General features: G+C 43.6%; 1 protein-coding gene across 1 annotated transcript in view; it reads left to right on the forward strand.

Moving 5' to 3' along the window:
- The window catches only part of LOC138741258 (NHS-like protein 3), a 124615-nt gene that overhangs the window by 36259 nt on the left and 65729 nt on the right, over nucleotides 1-22627 (forward strand). The gene's annotated exons all lie outside the window — the stretch shown is intronic.

Genomic DNA, 22627 nt, shown 5'->3' on the forward strand with positions numbered 1-22627 from the left:
ACGCCATGCTTGCCCAGGATTCCTGGCCAGGTTTCTGAGTCTTTGCCGACACGAGCGTTGAAGTCGCCCAGGATGACAACCTTGTCGGCTGTAGGGGTACGTTGGATGAGGTTGCGCAGGTCGGTGTAGAACTTGTTCTTTTCTGCTGGTTCCGCCTGGAGGGTTGGAGCATAGACACTGATGAGGGTGATGTGACGCTTGTTTTGAAGTGGGAGTCGCATGGACATGATTCGGTCCGAGAGGCCTGTCGGAAGGTTTTCGAGTTTGGAGGCAATGAAGCTCTTGACCATGAAGCCTACACCAGATAGGCGTCGTTCATCCGAAGGCTTGCCAGACCAGTAGAGTGTGTAGCCCGCGCCGCGTTCTTGGAGGCTGCCTACATCTGCCAGGCGGACTTCACTGAGAGCGGCTATGTCGATGTCAAGTCTGAGGAGTTCATGTGCAATGAGGGCAGACCGACGTTCAGGTCGGTGGCTGTCAGTCTTGTCTAGCATGGTTCTGATGTTCCAGCATGCTAGCTTGAGTTTGTGAGCATCTTTTGAGGGGGAGGACGTGGAGGGGGAGGACGTGGAGGGGGAGGACGTGGAGGGGGAGGACGTGGAGGGGGAGGACGTTGAGGGGGAGGACGTTGAGGGGGAGGACGTGGACCTGTCCTCGGGCCTGCGCAAAGGAGCTTTTAGGTGGAGTGCAGTGCGCGCAGTACTGGCCCCACCCTTTACACCCATGGTTCGTGTGCCGTGGCCAAGCAAGCTGGGACGTGGCAGCGAGGTCCTTGGGTCGTAGGTTTTATATCGGAGTGGCCTTCTCCTATGCAGGTTTCTTACCCGGGCTGGAGGGGCCTGCCTCTCCTCCTAGGTCGGTCCATACTGCCCGGACCGGGGCCGAGGCCGCCGCAGTTCACCCTGTGCCTGGACTGGGGCCACCGCCTCCCACTCCCTGCCCGGACCGGGGCCTCCGCCTGCCTCACTCGACCGAGGCCGGGGCCGCCGTCTCCCCCTTGCTCCTGCCCGTATCGGGGCCGCCGCCGTCTACCCTTCGCCCGGACCGGGGCCGGGGCCGCTGCTGCTCTCCCTGTGCCTGGACTGGGGCCGCCGCCTCCCACTCCCTGTCCGGACCGGGGCCTCCGCCTGCCTCACTCGACCGAGGCCGGGGCTGCCGTCTCCCCCTTGCTCCTGCCCGTATCGTGGCCTTTATAATTAGTACTAAGTTAAAGATGTTATTTTCTAGCATCTGTTTAGTCTTGAGTTCAATTTTCTTTGCATGTGCTGGAAGGGGAACTTGCTTAGGGCTGTTCTGTGTGTGTGTGTGTGTGTGTGTGTGTGTGTGTGTGTGTGTGTGTGTGTGTGTGTGTGTGTGTGTGTGTGTGTGTGTGTGTGTGTGTGTGTGTGTGTGCTTGCGTGCGTGTGTCTGTGTGTGTCTGTGTGTCTGTGTGTGTCTGTGTGCCTGTGCGTGCTTGCGTGCATGCGCGTGTGTGTGTCTGTGTGTCTGTGTGTGCTTGCGTGCGTGTGTGTGTGTGTGTGTGTGTGTGTGTGTCTATGTGTGCTTGTGTGCGTGTATCTGTCTGTGTGTGTGTGTGTCTGTGCGTGCTTGGTGCTTGCGTGCGTGTTTATGTGTGTGTGTGTGAGATGAATTCTCTTCACATTCTTTCTAGAGCTTTTTAGAATATGAGTTTGATTTTCAGGGTGTATGACACATTAAAAAGAAATGCTGGTAGAACAGCCCATGTCAATCTTTCTTTGGATGTATATTTAGTTTTTCATACCTCATCTTACATTAAAAAAAATAATGATTCATTTTGAGAACTGGAAAAGTCCCAACAAAATACAAATAGGACTCTTCTCTTGCAAGTGTCATCCAAGTTCCAACAGGTAACACAATCTGTGCCAACAATTCCAAGTTGAAATACTCAAAGACTGCAGCTGCTGGAACCTTGAGCAGAGAATTGCTGGAGGTAGAGTGGGCAAGACCTACACAATGAATAGTAGGGATCTGGGGAGTGTTGCAGAGCAGAGGGATCTAGGAGAACATATAGATAGGGTGTTCAAAATGGTTTTCTGCATGTTGGCGTTAATCAATCAGAGTACTGAGTTTAAAAGTTAGGAGGAAATGTTGCAGTGGTATATGACGTTGGTGAGCCACCATTTGTAGTATTGCATTCAGTTTTGGTCATCGTGCTTCAGAAATGATGCTGTCAAGCTGGAGATGGTACAGAGAAGATTTATGAGGATGTTGCCAAGACTCAAGGGCCTGCGCTACAGGGAGAGGTTAAGCAGGCTGGGACTTTATTCCTTGGAGCACAGGAGGATGAGAGGTGATCTCACAGAGGCGTACAAAACCATGAGTGGAATAGATTGGGTGAACTCAGAGCCTTTTGCCCAGAGTAAGGGAATCAAGAACAGATGTAGGTTTAATGTAAGGAGGGGAGAGATTTAATAGGAATCTGAGGGGTGGCTTTTTTCCCCAGATGGTGTTATATTGACCGAAAAGAATGGGCTGCCAGAGGAGGTGGTTGAGGCAGGTACTATGGCAACATTTAAGAATCATTTAGACAGATACATGGATAGGAATAAGTTGAGAGAAATATGGGCCTAATGCAGACAGGTGGGACTAGTGTGGGTGGGATATTTTGGTTGGAGTGAATGGGTTTGGCTGAAGGGATTGTTTCCACGCTGTACGATTCTAACTCTATAACTCAGCATCTGTGGATAGTTATGGTCATTTAGCATTTTGGGTCAGAACCATTTATGAAGAAAAAAAAGGCAGGGGGAAAATAATGCATATAAAAGAGGAAATTACCTGGGGAAGGTGCAAGAGGTGATAGGGGGCAGGGCAGAAATGGGCGAGGTAGAGAGACAGGAAGAGGGAAGGAAGTTGAGGTAAGAAAAGTTTGAGAGAAAAGAGAAAGGAAAAGGAAATAAAAAGTCTCTTCTTCTTCTGGCTATCCATCCCATCGGACGATAATAGTTCCTTTCAGTCAGTTTATGGGGTTTGAAATGTGCATTCTGGAGTGGCTGTACAGGCTGGTCCTTGACAATATCCCACTCCTCAGTAAGGAACAATGTGTGCGTGATTAGATTTAGATGAGTAGGGGGTTGCACACATCCCTATTGACATCCCCTCCCAGATCCAGTGGCATGATGAGGTCCAAGAGAGCTGGGGGAAGTTCTGTTGCAGTGAATGGTCAGGCCAAGCTTCGATGCAAGGGATGTCCTTTCTTCACTTCATGGGACGTGTTTGTTAGATGGCCGTTGACCCTACGAGAGGGTTCGTCCGCCCTTTGACGGGTCTTATTTTTCATCCTGCAGGGTAACTAGCCACCTTCCATTTGAGGCTTACCAACCACCCGACCATGTGACAGGTAGTACTGGGTTACATGGTACCAATGGCACTCAGACAAGTGACCTGACGGTAAAATGTATAAATAAAAAGTTCAGGAGTAGGTGAAGAAACAATGGAAACAGATGGGGGGGTGGAGGTTATCTAAAGTTTGAGAAATTGATGCTCGTGCCATTAAGTTGAAGGCTGGCTATTAGGCATATGATGTGTTGTTCCTCAGGTTTACTTTTGGCCTCACCCTGACAGTGGATAAGGCTGAGGACTTTGTGGGATTTCATCTTCACCCCCAGGGGAAGTGTGTCACAACAATTAGAGTTAGAGAACATAGAATAGCACACCATGGGAACAGGCCCTTGTTGCACCATAACTGCACTGGCCATGATGTTGCACGTGTCTGGATCACTCCATCCCTTGTCTGTTCATGTGATGGTCCAAATATCTCTTAAAGTTGCTATTGTATCTGCTCCTATTGTCTCTCTTAGCCATGCATTCCAGGTACCTACCACTCTCCATGCCTTGCAAATCTCTTTTAAGCATTCTCTCCCTTTTGAAATCTATGCCCTCCAATATTTTTATACAGACGTTCATAAAGGCATTTATACAGGCGTTTATACAGGCGTTCATAAAACATCAGAGAACCAACACAAACTCAGTAAAGTGAAAGGGCTGGAGATCGTGTTCCACCAAAGAAAGCAGAGTAAACTGGTGCTGCCACTGCAGTCTGGTTTTGTGTGCCTGACTACAGTCAGGCTCCATGTACATGTGTGTTAGTAGAATCCCCTTTAAAAGGGACAGACAGTAAACGTGGATAGGCTTTTTCAATTAAGAGTGGGGGAGATTCAAACTAGAGGACATGGTTTAAGATTGAAGGGGGAAAATTCTAAGGGGAACATGAGGGGAAATTTCTTTACGCAAAGGGTGGTAGGGATGTGGAATGAGCTTCCGGCAGACGTGGTTGAGGCGGGATGATTGGTTACATTTAAGGAAAGACTGGATAGTTACATGGATGGGAGAGGACTGGAGGGGTATGGACCGGGTGCTGGTCAGTGGGACTAGGAGGGTGGGAATTTGTTACGACATGGACTAATAGGGCCGAACTGGCCTGTTCTGTGCTGTAAGTGGTTATATGGTTATATGGTTAATCCACGTACAACGTGTATGTAAACAGGCTCCATGTATGTGTGTGTAAACAGGCTCCATGTACAATGTGTGTAAATAGGCCCAATGTACAAAGTGTGTCTAAATAGGCCCAATGTACAAAGTGTGTGTAAATAGACTCCATGAACAATGTGTGTGTAAACAGGCCCAAAATACAAAATACAAATAAGTGTGAGGTGATGGATGCATTTTGGAAGGTCAAACTTGAAGTCTGAGTACATGGTTAATGGTAGGAAACTTAATAGTGTGGAAAAACAGAGGGGCCATGGGATCCAAATCCATAGATCTCTCAAAGTTGCCATGCAGGTTGATAGGATAGTTAAACCTATGGCATGTTTGGCTTCATTAGTCAGGGGATTGAGTTCAGGAGTCGTGATGTGATGTTGCAGCTCTTTAAATCTCTGGTGAGACCACACTTACAATATTGTTTTCAGTTATGAAAAATAGAAGGTTATGAAGGAAGGAAGGTTTAGTTTTATTTATTTATAGGTCAACACAACATTGAGGGCTGAAGGGACTCTACAGTGCTATTATGTTCCATGCACTTTTAAGATTTAAGAATAAATTGGATAGGTACGTGGATGGAAAGACAGCATCCCATCAGAATAGGTTCTCAGGGCTCAACGTGGATATTGGTGGGTCCCGAATGAACAGTTCTTATTGGTATTCACCAGGGAGAAGGGCATTGGGGGTGGAGACAAAGCATAGAGGTCCAATGATATTCTGGAACATGTTTGTACCAGAAAGGAGAAAGAGTTAAATTAAACTTCACATTAAATTTTAAATTTATATTTAAACACAGCATGCACAATTAATCTACCACCCGGTACCACTGGTACGTTTTTGAAAGGTGGGCATAAACCGGAGCCCCCAGAGGAACCCATGCATACATGGAGACAACATACAAACTCTTTACAGAGTGTCAGATTTGAAACACGGTCGCTGGCGCTGTAATAGCATTGCACTAATTGCTATGCTAAATGTGGCTAAATCCATAATTCTGATAGGATCTATCCCAGGATGCTACAGGAGGCAAGGGAAGAGAATGCTGGGCTGCGATGGAGATCTTTTCAATGCACAAATCTGATTACTACAGGAAAGTTGTGGTCGCAATAGAGAGATTGCAGAAGAGATGTGGCCTGGAATGCAGTGCTTTACTTTTAAGGAGAAATGGGATAGGGCTAGGATTGCTGAGGGGTGAACCTGTGGTGGTTTATGAGGGGCATAGATAGGGTAGATGGTCAGAATGGTTTTCTAAGAATTGAGGAGTTTAGAATTACAGAGCACAGCTTTAAGGTGAGACGTCAGATCAGAATGTGAAAGCATATGCAAACAGATTGCTTAAAAGGCAGTTACATGTAAAATAAACCATCAGAAGAATGGGGGTCACTGCAGCAAATGGATTTGCAAGGATAGGCATCATGGTTAGCATGGATGAGTGGGCCAAAGGGCCTATTTCTCACCAGATTGGGAATGTTTTGACTGACAACATGCAGGACAAGAAGGTTGTGAACACCATCAACAAAATGTGATTAATTCAACCGGACTTTGCATCTTCTGTAAATATTTTCGCTGGTTTCCACTCACTCGAAGCTGGAAGAGCAGCTGTTGACAAACCCAGTCCAGTCACAGCCTGACAAATGCAACACAGACATCAGCTGGCATTCTTGGAGTGCTCTCCCTCTTCCTGGAAGTCAGGGAAGGGAGAGAAAGGGGAGAGTATGTGTGAACAGTGGGGCAGTCTTGCGAAGTTGGGACAGTGCTACAGTTTTGTGCCTGGCAGCAGAGGGCCCTTCACACTGAAGGGAATCCATCACTCCAGTTCCATGGGGTGTTCTGAGTTACAAATAACTCTGTAATTAGGCCAAAGTCACCGACCCCTAATGCAGATTTTTCTTCTGACTGTAATGCTGCCTGTGACTTCTTCCCAGACAGACCAATGAGTGTTCCGTATGGCCACTGAAAGTGCGACGTTCCTGTGGTGATGTATTTGTACGTGTTGGATGTATACTAACTCTGTGTGGCCCTGACAAAGTGAGGTCACTGCTCGTGGCAGGGACATCCGTGACAACAGGAGACCAAGGTCTGCACCACAAACTTAGTGTGCACACACATGCTGGTGTGCAAACACGTTCTGGAACATCACACACAGACTCACAGTGATGGGAGGGACACAGGAAAACTGGATGTACGTTTTTCATTTATCTTTCTCGTTGACTTGCTGTTACTCTGTTCTCTTGCCTCTTATAACAGGCTGATGAAGTCTACATGGTCTTAGCCATGTCAGGCCTTACAAGCTATGGTGTGGAAATATGGTCCAAGCATGGAGCAAACTTGCAGGCTGTACAGATATTGTGCTAGTTGGTAAAATGGTGATAGGGTAGAAGATGGGACATTCATTCCTCCCATTGTAAGTCGGCAAAACACAATTCATATCATAAGAAAATTGTCGCTGGCTACAGGTGATGAGCCAATAACTGCATCATTTATTTTCTCAGACATTAACTGTGTATCTCCTACCCACCACCAGTGTCATGGAAGGACAAGGGAACAAATGCAAGGGAATGTCACCTCTTGAAGGCTTCCCCCCCACTCCGAGCCTTTACTGTCACATAGAGTCTGGTCTTGTGAGCAACACACCCACATCCTACAAAACTCCAATACATGCCCGAGAAAAGAATTAGCAGAGGAAAGCACCTAAAGTTGACTTCAGATCTCGTATTCATAAATGCTCCAAGATTAAGAGAACAAGCTTTGCTCGGATGTTTCTTTAAATTCACCAGGCAGCTAATATCTAGCAAATGACTGATTGTCACATGAATTCCCAGCACATTGTTTCCAAAACACAGTAATCTCTCCACGGCTGCACGCGGGGGCATGCGGTTAGTGACAGAATTAACCCTTCTCTCTGCAAATTTCCCAAGTTCATGATCTATCCTAATGACATCACAGTTTAAGAAAATGACTTTTATGAAAACCTTTTGCAGTTTGTTGTCATGGTGAGGTGCATTTCTGTGTAGTTTACTTTGGAACAATGATGCAGTATGATTACTGAGGAATTGAGCCAAGAAGAACTTCATCCCAGGAGTGGGCCCCACTTGGTGTGGCTACAAGTCAATGAAATCACAATGACTTGGGTTATAGTTGCTCAGATAGTTTCCCTTGAATTCTTTTCACCACTCCTGATTCTTGCTGAGTTAAGACAGATACTCCTCCTGCCTGTCTCGCACTACCTGCTCTCATTCCAAAGTCTGCACTCTGTATACTTAAAGTAGAATGTAAAAATTCTGAAAACACTCAGCAGATCAGGCAGCCTCTGTGGAGGGGCAGAATTAATGTCAGAGATCAATGATTGCTCATTAGAACTCCTTCTTTTGATTAACTTATCCTTGTTTTGAAATACAAAGGCAGTACACTCTGTGAGCAGGCCCCACATTCTGCAAATATTCCTCAGGACATTAATCCTTGTCCTGAGCAGTGTAGACAGACCGGTTTATACCAGTCCCATCTCTCCCAGAACCAGTTCAAACGCCTCAGGAATCTGAAACCCTCCCACTTGCAACGCTATCACATATTCATCCTAGTTATTCTGCTAGTCCTACTACTCCGACTAGCACAAGGCACAGGTATTAATCCTGACATTACTATCTTTGAGGGCCTACTTTTTGATTTATCTCCTAGCTCCCTAATTCTGCTTGTCAGAATCTCCCTCCTCAGAGAGCCAAAAAACATCAGGGACTTTATAGGTTTGTGGACTCACTCTCAGGGAACATGCTTTGAGTGCTGGTAGATCCCTTTCAGGTAGCATTCCATTGTGGGAGTCCAAGACAACCATATACTTTCCCAGCCCACAGCTTATGTCCAAAGGTGTCCCAGCACCATCCCTTCCCCCTGCTCCATACTTGTCCTGCACTCCTTAACAACCATCTTCAACCACTGTCCTGAACCTTCCCAACAACATCTCATCAGCGCCTTATGCACTGATAGTCTTCATCCCTCCCCCACACTCCCTCATCACCCACCGATCCCATGAGCATTTCTCCAGCCCTTTTGTTATTTGTACAAAATCTAATCACTATTCTATTCCCACAGATAGCTATTAGATTGGTCTTACAGTAGATATTTTGCTTTTTCAAAGTGGCTTTAAAAATGAGCATATCCATTTCCTTCACCATTTCCTCCTGGAGTGAAGTATTTGGCACCTGTCAAATATTGCAAGACCTAGTGTACTGGACTTGCAACAATTTGAATACAAATTTGATGCTCTTTTTGCCGGAAAATCGGAATTTATTGTCATGAACGTGTCACAAAATTCATTGTTTTGCAGCACCGTCACAGGGGAAATATTGGTATAAATTACATTTCAAAATAAATAATGCAAATAAAAAGAGAAAACTGCATCTTTTTAAGATTAGAGGACAGAAGGATTAAATTAGAGGACAGAAGGATCTCAGAAAACAAACACTAAAACAGCTCATAAAATTGTAATCCAATCACTTTTGTTTATTTTGTGAGGAATAAAATGGAGAATATGAAATTTATGCCAAACCTATTTTGAACCATACATTGATTGATTGATTGATTGCTGCATAGAGTCCCATTTATCAGGTTATAAAAATGACTTGTAGGGAAAGGATGAACAAACTGATCCCTTTACTCTTTGAATCATAGAACACTACAGCACAGAAACAGGCCCATCCAGCCCTTCTAGTCTGTGCCAAACCTTTTTTCCCCCCTAGTCCCACTGATCTGTGCCCAGGTCATAGCCTTCCATACCTCTTCCATCCATGTACCAAACTCTTCTTAATATTAAAATTGAGCCCGCATTCACCACTTCAGCTGGCAGATCATTCCACACTCCCCCAACTCTCTTTGTGAAAAAGATCCCCCTCATGTCCCCCTAAACTTTTCCACTTTCACCCTTAACCCATGTCCTCTGGTTTGTATCTCACCTACCCTTAGTGGAAAAAGCCTACCTACATTTACTCTGTCTATCTCTCTCATAATTGTAAATACCTCCTTCTAATCTCCCCTCATTCTTCTACGTTCCACTGAATAAAGTCCTAACCTGTTTAACCTTTCCCGTAACTCAGTTCTTGAAGTCTGGGCAGTATCTTAGTACATTCTTTCTATTTTATTGACATCTTTCCTGTAGTTAAGTGACCAAAACTGCACACAATACTCCAAATTTGGCCTCATCATTGTCTTATACAACTTTACCATAATATCTCAACTCCTATACTTAATACCTTGATTTTTGAAGGCCAATATGCTAAAAGCTCTCTTTACAACCCTAACCACTTGTGACGCCACTTTCAGGGAATTATTTATCTGTACTCCCAGATCCCTGTGTTCTACTGCACTCGTCAGTGCCCTACCATTTACCATGAATGTCCATTCTTGGTTTGTCCTTCCAAATTGCAGCACTTCACACTTGTCTGCATTAAATTCCACCTGCCATTATTCAGCCCATTTTTCCAGTTGGTCCAGATCCCTCTCCAAGCTTTGAAAGCCTTCTTCACTGTCCCTAATGCCTCCAAACTTGGTGATCCAATTTTCTGCATCCAGATCATTGATATAGATGACAAACAATAATGTTCCCAGTGCTGATCCCTGAGGCACACCACTAGTCACAGGCCTCCAGTCTGAGAACCAATCAACAACCATTACTCTCTGGCTTCTCCAATCCAGCCAGTGTTAAATTCAGTTTACTACTTAACCATGAATACCAAGCATCTGAACCTTCCTAACTAACCTCCCATGTGGCATGTTTGGCGTAGTGGGCAGCACAGTTGGAATAGTGGTTAGCGCACGCCTTTACAAATTCCTTAAGCCTGTTAACTTTGCCTTTAATCCTGACAGGAACATACAAACTTTGTACTCTCAAAATTTCACCTTTGTAGGTTCTCTACTTACCTCGTACATCCTTGCTCGAAACAACTTTTTCCAATCCACGCATTCGAGATCCTTTCTCATTTCCTCAAAATTGGCCTTTCTCTAATTTAGAATCTCAACCCAAGACCGATCCTTCTCCATAATGAACTTGAATCTAATGGCATTATGATCACTGGCCCCAAAATATTCATCTCCACATACTCTCTCCAGTTAGTACCTCAACATATTGATTTAGAAGACTTTCATGAACACATTTGACAAACATCAGTCCTTTTATATCTCGAAAGTTAAAATCTCTTACAATCACAATCTTCTGTTTTCTACAGCTGTCTGCTATCTCTCTGCAGATTTGCTCCTTTAATTCTTGTTGACTATTGGGCAGTCTATAATACAGGTACACGATTCTTTATCTGGAACCCTCGGGAGACAGTGTGTTCCGAATTTCATATTTTTCTGGATTTCGGAAAGCCCCCCCGAATTGTGCTGCCAAATCCACCCCCACCCCTTTCCTGTCGGCCAACCGTCTCCCCAGACTGACGGTCCCTCACCACCTAGACAACTACCCCAATCGGGGTCCCTCGGCAGCCTCCCCCAACCGTGGTCCCTCGGCCATCCGACCGCACCGCCGTCCGTGGTCCCTAAGCCGCCCGGCCGCCTCCCCTGTCCGCGATCCCTTGGCCTCCCGGCCGCCTCACCCAACCGCAGTCCCTCGGCCGCCTGGCCGCCCCCCCCCACCCAACTGCGGTCCCTCAGCTGTCTCCCCTGACCACCGGTCCCTCGGCCGCTCGGCAGTCTCCCCCAACCGCGTTCCTCGACCACCTGGCAGCCTCCCCCAACCGCATTCCTCGACCGCCCAGCAGCCTCCCACAGCTGTCTCTCCCGACCACCGGTCCCTCGGCCACCCAGCAGTCTATCCCGGCCGTCTCCCCGTACCGCGGTCCCTCGGCCACCTGGCATTTTCCCCTGACCATCGGTCTCTCGGCTGCCCAGCAGTTTCCCCCAACCGCGTTGCTCGGCCGCCCGGCTGTCTCCCCCGACCACCGGTCCCTTGGCCATCTCCCCCCGACCATCGGTCCCTTGCCCGTCTGGCAGTTTCCCCCTACCGCGGTCCCTCAGCCGCCCAGCCGTCTCCCCCAACCGCCGGTCCATCGGCCGCCTCCCCCGACCACCGGTCCCCACTTGCTGGATTTTGGAGCTTTCCGGATTTTAGATGTCCGGATAAAGGATTGTCTCCCTGTACAACCAAATAAGTGTGGTCATACCTTTCCTGTTCCTCAGTTCCACCCATATATAGCCTCAGTAAATGAGCCCTCTGGTGCATCCTGCCTGAGCACAGCTGTGATATTTTCCCTGATGAGCAATGGCACTCGTCCCCCTTTCACCCCCCCCCCTCCATTTTATCATGTCTAAAGCAATGGAAGCCCGGAACATTGAGCTGCCAGTCCTGCCCCTCCTCCAACTAAGTTTCACTAATGGCCACAATATCATAATTCCACATGCCAATCCATGCTGTCAGCTTGTCTGCCTTTCCTACAATACTCCTTGCATTGAAATAGATGCACCTGAAAATATTTCCACCATGTACAACACATTGACTTTTAATGGTGCAGGCAATTTTCACAGCATCTTTTCACTCCTCCACTCCTCTATCTGCTCTTGCACTCTGTTTCCAGTCCCTCTGCAAATCTAGTTTAAACCAACCAGAGCAGCACCAGCAAACCTTTCTGCAAGGATATTAATCTCCTTCCAGTTCAGAAGCAAATTGTCCTGTTGAGAAAAAGAAGCTGAGGAGTTGGATCACAGGCCTCTCTCAAATATGAAAGGTATTTAAACTAAATGGATGTTGGGAGAATATTTCCACTGCCGGAAAAGAATAAATCTAGAGGCCATCCATCCATGTAAGATCATCAACAAATAATCCAACTGAGAATTCAGAAAGTAGTTCTTATTCAAAGAGCAGTGGGTGAACTGGATGCACTGAGGAGGGGAAGTACGCAATGGGAAAAGGAGCGGAGTCTTTCACTGATCAATTTCCATGCTGAAACACAAGAGATTTGACTGGGGTTAACTGGATGGACTGCCCTGTGGCGATGAAATCTACATAGGCACCAGTGAGAATAACCTGTGTTTGATAATAGCTTCCTTAACTGTGATGTTATTAATTCAACAGTTGGAGTCTGTGACATTGATAGGGATTATAAATCCATGGTGTCAAGTGGTAAACGATTGGATCAAAATGAATCCACAGAGCAAACATGTGGAAATATGTCGCTATTTCAAGAACAGAATTATTGGGCAATTTGAAGATCAGAGAGCCCAAGAATAAAGCAGTAATATGGGTAAATGAATATTTGCATCGTGTTTGCTCTGGAGATTAACAATAAACTTCTGAAAGAATGGGGACTGGTTTACACCCACACCGTGCCTTATGTCTTATTTTTGCTGTTTATCTGGTGATTGAATATTTAAAAAAACTAATGTTACTTACCATAGAAATTTAAACGTGTGTAGACTCAGTACAATAAACCTACTACTTTTATAGGTTCTCTATCAAAAAAATGACCGCAGTCATGATTATCCATTATTCATAAAACAGTTGAATCATCTGAGCAAAAATTCTTGCTCATTTTTAAGGATTTGTGATAGATCAAAGATTCAAATTGAAAAAAATGATGATAGGTTCCTTGAATATGCAAATTCTCCCAACATTTAAGATTGTACTAACAAATAATTGCTGGAGGAACTCAGCTGGTCAGACAAATCCATGGATAGATAAAGGCAGTCAATGTTTCAAGTCGAGACGCTCAATCGAGAGGGTAGAGAAAAGATTGGAAATTATATCACTTGGGATCACAAACTGAACGCAGACAGACCGTACTGAAGAGATAGGAGTCAGGGATTTAGGTGTATTGCTAGCTCTATTGGAAATCATATATCATAACTCTATATCTTGGCGACAGCTGACAGGATGAGAGTGTTACCAAAGGAGCAACTCATCTCCTTCCTGTGTGTAATCTTGAAGATCTCAGGTGCAAATGGTAAACTTGTCTCAAATAAAGGTTTAACCTCACTAAATCAATAGTCACAAAAATTACCTGAATTATTGAAGCCAACAGAACCATCTTAAAATTGATGCTTTTGATTAAATAGTTATTTAGGCCATATCACCATCATGTATCATCCACATCTCAATAATGACCCAGATGTTGTGCTGTGAAATTAGCATTCAGATGTTAAGTTAGTTTGGCTGAGGTCTTGTTCATGATAAAAATCATTTAATGAATGTTTTAAATATTAATACTGTGCAGTGTGATCTCTGGGTTATATGATAATAGTGGGCATATTATCAATCATCACATCCACTTTTGGACACAAATAATGTACAGAATTTGTCAGCATGCAATTTGGGCAGCATGGTTGCATAGCGGTTTGCACAACATTACAGAGTCAGCGATTGGGACATGGGTTCGAATCCCACGCTGTCTGTAAGGAGCTTGTACGTTCTCCCTAAGCTTCCATGCTGTATGTCTAAGTTTTTAAAAAAATACATAACATGCAGACAGATTGAATCTATTTATGTCTAAAATAGATGTCCTTTAGTTAAATAAATTTGAGAAATGGTCAAAAAATTATTTTATTGAGTCTTGATAAAGGCTTTCAATTCAAAAATAGAGACTACCTCACATTTTATCTTTTTTGCACTAGTATTTATTTTTAAAAATCTTGTATTTAGGAAATTGTAAATTATAGTAATTTTGCATCTTGTTCTACACAACACTTGCTGCTGCAAAACAACAAATTTCATAGCACATGTTCAGGACATTAAATCTGAATCTGATTCTGAAAATGTTAACTGACCATTTCTACCCATGAATGCTGACTGACCGACTGAGTTCCTCCAGCAATTCTTTGTTCGTTCAAGATTCCTCCATCTGCTTCTTTCGCGAACATTGTGCTATCCAAGCCAGCTGTTGTTTCACATACACCCTGTTTTTTTTAAACAGAAATTTCAGTTCATATCCTCCTTATTTCTTACTAATGATGCTGTGTTTGTGATTGCTTTTTGGGGTTTGAGAACAAAATAAGTTTTGGTGTACCTTTCTGCATGTCTATTTTCCTTATGCCTCTCAAGGAAATACTTTGAAGTTTATTTTTACTTTTCATCATCCAAATTTAATATAACTATTTAAGGAATTTATGTGCATCAATTACATGACAACATTTTCCATTATGGTCTTATGAATCAATGGTTTGAAGAGCAATATATCTGCACTAAGCAATTGGTTAAAAAAAAGGACAAAGAAATCCACTGAACTCTGCATTTTACAGAGTGTGACTTTTTTTATATATGCTGGGGGCTGACATGCTTAAGGATGTAAACCATTGATTTGACAGGCCATGGTCTCTTTTTCTCTCTGTCTGTGTGTGTGTGTGTGTGTCTCTCTCTCTCTCTCTCCGCTGTAATCTAGGTTCAAGTTCCAGCTGAAACCAAGGGACCCTCTAATGGAAACATATTAAAACTGCACTTCTATGATTGATCTCCCAGATCAATTTACATTGGCATTTTTAAAGAAGGTCCATTTGTCTCGGTTTCGGTTTCTTAGGGTATTAAATGTCTAAGTCTGTGAAGCAGTGATGTTTGTGGAAATCCACCAAGACAGAAAACAGAATAAAATTGAACCAGTGGAGAGATCATAGATAGAATTAAGATTCCAAGCTCTCTAACAGCAGGCATGGTGGTCAATGTAAGATGTAAGATCCTTAATTCGGGGAAGGGTGAATTTCATAGGATGAACCAGAACAAACCAGGCAATTCTACAGGGCTAAGAAAGAGCAGTCAATCAGTCAGAAGAATTGCGATAAAATTAAATCGACCCCAAAACAATTTATATCCAAAGTTCTCACCTTGCCAAAAATTAGTCATTAATGATCATATAGATCAATATAACTATTATCAGAAAATTATCTAACAATAATAAAAACATAAAAAGACAAAAGCTAACACAAATATTGATGACAGGGTGAGATATTAAACTGCACAGTGCAGGAACAGAGTTCCAGGAAGGGAGCATGAGTACCTTTTTGTTGGTGTGTCAAAAGCAACACATTCATGTCACAAATTTGCTCAGAAAAAAAAGTGTCAGGAGAACTAGGAACTCATGATAATGTTAATGAAATAAAATTGCAGTAATGCTCATAATTACTTTGCATCAGGGCTTATAAGCTAAGGAAGATAGAATGAAGGAGTTCTGTGGAAACTAATTACACTGGACAACAATTTTTTTCAAAAGATTTGCTTCCTGAAATTGGGGATTACGATAGATAATTTCAAGCTGAACTCAAAGATAATTTCAGATTTACTGTATTACGTAGGAAGTTGGAGAAACATTAAATTAACTTTGATTGAATTTAGCATGTTTAATTGCATAATGACGCTGACACATTCTGTTATTAAACTGACCTAAAAATCTTTTGCCGCTGATTTTCATTTGTACTCAGCATCTGATGCCTCTTGTGCCAGTGTCCAACAATAGTTGGCCAGCATTGATGGATTCCAATTGCCCTGATACTGCTTTTCCATGGTCACAATATCCTGGTGAAAACTTTCATCATATTCGTCCCTGACTACACTTGGATTCCAGGGCATACACAAGGAAAATTACTCATCCCAGTTTTCAACTGCTGGTAGGCAACATTGGGATTTATCTGCAGCAGATTATAGTACTGTACATGCAGCTATGACAGCCATCCCTGTGTAAAGCTACCTGTTTGTTTGGCTTCCCAAGCATCACCCAAGACTCTCTCTCCCTCCACGCGAACCACACAGAGACTGAACTGAATCTCATCTAAAATATTCGCTGCAGTTAATCTCAGTGGTGGCTCTAATTGCAGTTTCCCCTTGCAGACACACATCTCCCTGACTTGGAAATACACCTGTACTATGGAGCATCACACAGAAATGCTGGGGAAACTCAACAGGTCACGCAGCATCTATAGAAACTAAAAGGCAGTTGGCATTTTGGGCTGAGCCCTTCTTCAGGAGCGCTGAGAAACAGGCAGACACCTGAATAAAGAGAGGGGAAGGGGAGGAGAAGGAACTCAGGCCAACAAGTAAGATGTAATGGGTGGATGAAGGTTGAAGGGTAGAAGAGAAAGCAGCTGATAAGGGGGAAAGGCATAGGGCTAAGAAAGGAATGGGTAGGGGAGCTGGAGGAAGGGAGACAAAGGGATGAGGGAGACAGGAAAGACAGGGAGGGGGTTAACAGGAAGGAGACTATGGACTAAAGAAAAAACAAGTTAAAAATGACAGCCCCTTGCTCATGTTGTTGTGGTGGGAATGGGATCTCAAATGTCATCATCGTCAAAAGCCACGTTAAGAAGCAAGTTGGAAATAATACTCAGACTCAATGAGTGGCGGGACGGTTGGTATAGTGGTTAGTGTAACGCTGTTACAGCACCAGTTATTGAGACCGGGATTCAAATCCTGCGCTGTCTGTAAGGAGTTTGTACGTTCTCCCCATGTCTGCATGGGTTTTCCCCGGGGGCTCTGGTTTCCTCCCACTGTTCGAAATGTACCGAGGGTCGCAGGTTAATTGGGTTTAATTGGGTGGCAAAGGCTCATGGGCCAAAAGGACCTGTTACCGTGCTGTATGTCTAAACGAAAAAATATTTCAGTTAATGTTGGTACTAATTCATTTCCAATATTGCTGTTTAATAAAGAAAGATTTGTCAGGATAATGATGTGTGGTTGTGAAGAATGATTTTTATTACAAAGGGATTGTTTAATATGTTGCACAACAGAATTTGAATTTGTTGTTTTGTGGCAGCTTCGTAGTGCAAACATTCATATAAACCACCGTACAACAATAAATAAAAATAGTGCATGAAAAGTCAAAGTAAGGCAGCATCTTTGGTTCATTGTTCATTCAGGAATCTGATGGCAGTGGGAAGATGTCCTTGTGCCGCTGAGTGCTCATCTTCAGGCTCCTGTACATTTTTCCTGATGGTAGCAGAATGAAGAGGGCATGGCCTGGGTGGTGGGGCCACTTGATAGAGTCCTTAGTCTCTGCTTGTACGTCGGGAGTAGAAGTATAGTCAGGTGATCAGACTTGCCGAAGTGTGGTCGTAATATGGCTTGGTAGGTGTTCTTCATGGTGGTGTAACAGTGGTTGAGTGTGTTGGCTACCCTGATCTCGCATATGACGTGATGAACATAAGTTGAATAATGTGTGATCAATTCGTGACCTCTCGTGGACACTCAACATCTCCTCACTTGTCAGGAAGGCCAACAGTGACTGCATTTCCTGAGAAGAATGAAGCAGGTAAAGCTAGTGCCCATCATTATGTCAACTTTCTATAAGAGCTCTATCAAGAGCATCCTGGCTGGCTGCATGACAGTGTGGTACGGTTGCTGCAGAGAAATGGATCGAAGGTCAATCCACAGGACCATAAGAGTGGCAGAGAGGATCACTGGAGTCTCCCTCCCCCCATCATTGTGATCTACCGGGATCGTTGTCTGAAGAGGGCGCGCAAAATCATTGAGGACCCCTTCCACCTGCACACAGCACCTTTCAGCTGCTCCCATCAGAGAAGAGATACAGGAGGATCAGAGCCAGCACCACCAGGCCGAGGTACAGCTTCTTCCCATAGGCAGTGAGAAAGCTGAATGACCAAAGGAACTGCTCACACTAACCATCCGAGACTGTCATGTGTACAAAACAATATTTATTTGTATAGATGAAATGCTTGTCCTGCATATGTATTATTTGTCTATATGTGAGTTATGTCTGGTTGTGTGTCTGCATGTTTTTCACTGAGGATGAAGAATGCTGTTTTGTTGGGTTGCACTTGTAATAAACTTGACTTGGTTTTCATTTGTTACTTCGTGCGGGATCACAAATTCTCTTCGTATTAGGACCTTTCATTTAATCTGGCAATAAGCACATGTGTAAATCCTCCTTAACTGTAGCGATCATAACCCTATGGAGGTGCCAGCGATGTATCTATATACTCTAAGTAACATCCTTCTTAACTGGACAGTAAAGATGCATTCATCAGGATGATCTTTATCGACTACAGTTCAGCATTTAACACCATCATCCCCTCAAAACTGATAAGAAAATTCCAAGACCTGGGATTCAATACCCCACTGTGTAATTAGATCATGGATTTCCTTACCTCCAGACCACAATCAGTGAAGATTGATAAGAATGTCTCCACAATCTCCATCAGTACTGGAGCATCACAGGGCTGCGTTCTTAACCCCCTGCTCTACTCACTTTACACCTACAACTGTGTGGCTCGGTACGACAATAACACCATCTACAAATTTGCTGGCAATACCATGGCAGAGGGTTGTGTAAAGAAAGGCAATGAGTCAGCATACAGGAGGAAGATTGAAAACTTGGCTGAATGATGCACCAACAACAACTTTGCACTCAATGACTTCAAGACTTAGGAATTGATTGTTGACCTCATAAAGGGAAACCAGAGGTATACATCCAGTGATCATTAGGGGATCAGAGGTGGAGAGGTGGGCAAAGTTCCTTGGGAGTCACTATCTCCGAGATCTGTCCTGAACCCAACACCTTTATGGCATTGTGAAGAAAGCACGTCAGCGCCTCTACTTACTCAGGAGTTTGCAAAGCTTTGGCATGACATCAGAACCTTGTCAAATTTCTACATTTGTATGGTGTGGAAAGTGCAACTGATCTGTCTGGTTTGGGGACACCAATACCTCTGAGAAGAAAGCCCCGCAAAAGGTAGTGGACACAGCCCAGCACATCAGAGGCAAAATCCCTCCCATCAAGGATCTGCACCACCTAGCACATGCTCTGTTCTCAATGCTACCATCAGGAAAGATGGCACCACCAGGTTCAGGAACAACTGCTACCCCTCCACCATCAGACTCCTCAACACCAGCTTAATTAGAGATTTATTTAAGGACTCTTACTTGTACACTTGATTGATTTTTTTATTTACTCTGTATTAACAGTTGGTAATTCTGCCTCGACACAGAAAAAAAGAATCATATATACTCTGAAAATAAATCTGAAATCTGATAGGCATAACATCCTCGTTAATACACCTGTAACATCCTCCTTTCATCATATGATACTACAGCTGGAGCTCAGAGGCCTTGCTCACTACTCTGTGTTGAACAATGTTAATTCATTCAGTCAGTGGAGGGGATGAAACTTACCTGGGGCAGGTTAATGTGCATTGGAACATGATAGTATCATAAAGCAGTGCTCCAGAGAGATAATAATTGTTAGTGGAACTAATTAGTTGGACAACTTTAAAGTTCCAAGCATCAATAACTGTCTTGGTAATAGTAGAGTTTTGATCAAAAATGCTAATGCAGACTGCTGTGGTCACTTCAGGAGGTTTTATTTCAGCATGCAGCTTGTAACAGACATCCAGGAACATATGGGATGGAAATTTAGGGTTGTCCTGTCTTCCAATTTTCCTGACATCAGTTTGAAATGTTTCTAACTAAATCCAACTTCTTTGACTATTAAGCGTGTTTTAGACCATGTGACTTCTAGAGCAAGCCTGTAGAACATCGAACATTACAGCAAAGAAACAGTCCCTTTGGCCCTTCTAGTCTGTGTCGAACTATTATTCTATTTAGTCCCTCTGACCTGCACCCAGTCCCTATTCTTCCACCCTCCCGTCCATGTACCTGTCCAAATTTTTCTTAATTGTTAAAATTGAGCCCACGTTCACCACTTCAGCCGGTAGCTCTTTCCACACTTCCACCACTCTCTGTCCTCTAGTTTGCATTTCACCTACCCTCAGTGGAAAAAGCCTACTTGCATTTATTCTGTCTATACCCCTCATAATTTTGTATACCCCCATCAAATCTCCCCTCATTCTTCTATGCCCCAGGGAATAAAGTCCTAACCTTTTTAACCTTTCCCTGTTACTCAGTTTCTGGTCCAAGCAATATCCTAATAAATTTACGGAGTTGTAAAACTGAGATGAATTGTACTGCATTGTGGTACACTGCAGCAATGGGAGCACCAGCTGGATGAGTGAGTGTGAAGTGGGGATGGGCATTCCAGTAGGACAGAATCTGAGGTTCCCCCGTGCTAGCCCAATGTCATCACATCCTATGTGTGGATATGCCACAGAGGATAATTAAACAAAAATTTAGACTTGCAGCAAAGTAACAGGCCCTATCAAGCCATGAGCCTGTGCCGCACAATTACACCCAATTGACCTACAACCCTCATGTGCTTTGGAGGGTGGGAGAAAACCAGAGTCCCCGGAGGAAACTCACACAGATACAGGGAGAATGTAGAAACTCCTCACAGGCAGCGTGGGATTCGAACCCCGCTGGCGTAATAACAGTGCTGCACTAACCGCTATGCTAATTGTGCCACCCGCAATCACAATATTTGAAAGTCACTTAGACTGACCCATGGACAGGAAAGGTTTCGAGGGTCATGGGTTGATTGGAGACAAATGGGATTAGCTCAGCGAGGCAGCTTGTTGGTATGGTGGAGTTGGAATAAAGGCCTTGTTTGTTTGCTATAAAACTCTCTGAGTTTGTCATCACCAGATGAACACAGTCAAAGGTGGCACGGCTAACGTAGTTGGGTGACACAATGTAGCAATTAGCGCAATGCTATTACAGTACCAGCGACCTGGGTTCGAATCTGATGTTGTCTGTAAGTAGTTTGTATGTTTTCCCCATAGCTGCGTGGGTTTTCCCCGGGGGCTCCAGTTTCCTCACACTGTTCAAAATGTATTGGTGGTTATAGGTTAATTGGGTGTAATTGGATGGCATGGGCGTTGGCTGAAAGGGCCTATAACTGTGCAGTATATCTAAATTAAAAAAAAGGCTCTCACTGGTTGAGGTTTAAAGGGGATTTTGCAGATATGTCATTGGACCCATCTTAGGATCAGGAGCCCTGTCCGGATCAAACACATTGAGCCTAGCACAAAAAAGAAAAGGTGATTTAAGTGTGGCTGTTGCATTAGATGCAAAAAAAGGCATTTGACAGATTGGAATGGAATTTTTATTTAAGGTGCTGGAAAAATTTGGACTTGGACAATCTTTCATTAACTGGATTAAAGTACTGTACATTAGACCAAAGACTAAAGTAGTAATCAATGGGCAAATTTTTGCCCCGTTTCACTTACAAAGATCTGGTAGACAAGGATCTCCTTTGTCACCAACACTATTTGTTTTAGCAATTGAACCTCTTGCAGAGATAATTAGATGAGATGTATTCATTAGGGGGACCTTTTGGGGTAAAAATAGGGGAACTATTAGAACAAATCACTTGTATTTCATATCCACAAACCCTGACCTATTCCTATTAGGAAACACAGAAGCGATGAACTGTAAGTTGAATCTTAAGTCAAAAGAAATTTGTGAAAATAGTATTGGTGGTGGCAAGAAAGTGTATTGTAGTTACTTGGAAATCGGATTTGCGTTTACATGTAGATAGATTACATGCAGAAATTCAAAAGTGTATTCCATTAGAAAAAATTACATTATTTGACGAATAAGCCTAATCTATATTTACAACTATAGAGCACAAGATAAGTATTTTGTTTACTTTTATCTCTTCCGATCACTGGATCGTAATCTTAATTCATCTGTAAGGTGAATTAAGATATTTGTTTGTTTGACAAAGTCCTTGGTTCCCCATAGCCTATCCTTGAACAATCTAGTAGGTCTTTTTAGTTTCTTTCTTTTCTTTAATATATTACTGTGTAACACGAAAATATGTAAGCATTGTTTTTTGATTTTGTTTTATGGAATTAGGTTAGGGAGGGTTTGTTAAAGGGAGGGGGTACAATTCTTTTTTGTCAGGATCAATCTGTACAATATGATGGATGTATACAAATGATTACATACTACGTGTCTGAAAACTTTAAAATAAAGTACTTAAAAAAAACACGTTGGGCCCATTAGAGTCACTGCAAGGTTAGAGGAGCCGTGGTAAATCTTCAGGCATCTCTTCCTCCAACACCCAACCACTCACTGACAACTCTTGAGAATTCTCATCCTCAGAAACACAGCTCCTTGATGGTCCGCTCTTACTCCGACTCATGGCTGCCGGCCTTGGCATTAACTTCAATGGCTTCATGAGGCACCAATGCCATTTAACTGCAGCAGAAACATTTTCTCTCCACTGACCCTGCCTGGCCTGCTGGAGGTTTCCTCTGTCTATATGATATACTTTTAAATCCATATTTCCCCTTAGATTAATTTAATATT

The sequence above is a fragment of the Narcine bancroftii genome, chromosome 8, assembly GCF_036971445.1.
Source record: "Narcine bancroftii isolate sNarBan1 chromosome 8, sNarBan1.hap1, whole genome shotgun sequence".
Classification (NCBI taxonomy): domain Eukaryota; kingdom Metazoa; phylum Chordata; class Chondrichthyes; order Torpediniformes; family Narcinidae; genus Narcine; species Narcine bancroftii.